Source organism: Saccopteryx bilineata, chromosome 12 (assembly GCF_036850765.1).
Source record: "Saccopteryx bilineata isolate mSacBil1 chromosome 12, mSacBil1_pri_phased_curated, whole genome shotgun sequence".
Taxonomy (NCBI): Eukaryota; Metazoa; Chordata; class Mammalia; order Chiroptera; family Emballonuridae; genus Saccopteryx; species Saccopteryx bilineata.
Window position 1 is genome coordinate 7,135,201 of NC_089501.1, and position 1,344 is coordinate 7,136,544.

Sequence of the window (1,344 nt, forward strand, 5' to 3'; positions counted from 1 at the left end):
AGAGAACTAGATAGTGGGTGGCGGAGGACAATCTGACTTTGGGCGAGGGGTATGCAACATAATTTAATGACAAAATAACCTAGACATGTTTTCTTTGAATATATGTACCCTGATTTATTAATGTCATCCCATTACCATTAATAAAAATTTATTAAAAAAAAAAGAAAAAGAAAAAGAAAACCCTAAAGTCTCAGTCAAAAAAACCACTGAACCTGATAAATGAATTCAACAAGCTGGCAGGATAGAAAATTCATACTCAGAAACCAGAGGCATTTTTATAAACCGACAATGAACTGTCAGAAAGAGAATTTAAGAAAACAATCTCCTTCACTATTGCAACCAAAAAAATAAAGTACCTAGGAATAAATTTAACCAAGGAGATTAAACTTGTACTCAGAATATTTTAAAACTTTGATAAAAGAAATCAAGGAAGATACAAACACGTGGAAGCATATACCGTGCTCATGGAGAGGAAGAATAAGCATCATTATATTGTCTGTATTACCCACAGCAATTTATAAATTCAGTGCAATACCAATTAAAATACCATTGACATGCTTCAAAGATATAGAACACATATTCCAAAAATGTATATGGAACCAAAAAAGAACACGAACAACCTCAGCAATCTTGAAAAGGAAGAATAAAGTGGGAGGTATCACAGTTCCCGATATCAGGTTATACTACAAGGCCATTGTACTCAAAACAGCTTGGTACTGACATAAGAACAGGCATATAGATCAATGGAACAGAACAGAGAACCCAGAAATAAACCCACAGCTCTATGGATAACTGATATTTGACAAAGGAGGTAAGAGCATACAATAGAGTAAAGACAGCTTCTTTAATAAATGGTTTTGGGAAAATTGGACATCTAACAGCAAAAAAATGAAACTAGACCACCTACTTACACCATTCACGAAAATAAACTCAAAATGAATAAAACACTTAAATGTAAGCCATGAAACCATAAGCATCTTAAAAGAAAACATAGGCAGTAAGCTCTTTGATATCTCTCACAGCAATATATTTGCCGATATCTCCATGGGCAAGTGAAATAAAAGAGTATAAACAAATGGGACTATATCAAACTAAAACACTTTTGCACAGCTAACGACAATAAGAACAGAATAAAAAGACAAACAACACAATGGGAGAACATATTCAACAATATGTCTGATAAAGGGTTAATAACCAAAATTTATAAAGAACTTGTAAAACTCAACAGCAGGAAGACAAACAATCCAATCAAAAAATGGGCAAAAGAGGCCCTGGCCGGTTGGCTCAGTGGTAGAGCGTCGGCCTAGTGTGCGGAGGACCCGGGTTCAATTCCCGGCCAGGGCA

The 1,344-nt window shown here is 35.0% G+C and overlaps 1 non-coding gene across 1 annotated transcript; it reads left to right on the plus strand.

Annotated features, from left to right (window-relative positions):
* The first annotated feature begins 1,268 nt into the window (after nt 1–1,268).
* On the plus strand, nt 1,269–1,344 carry TRNAT-AGU (transfer RNA threonine (anticodon AGU)). The gene has a single exon. It is a non-coding gene; the product is annotated as a tRNA-Thr (tRNA).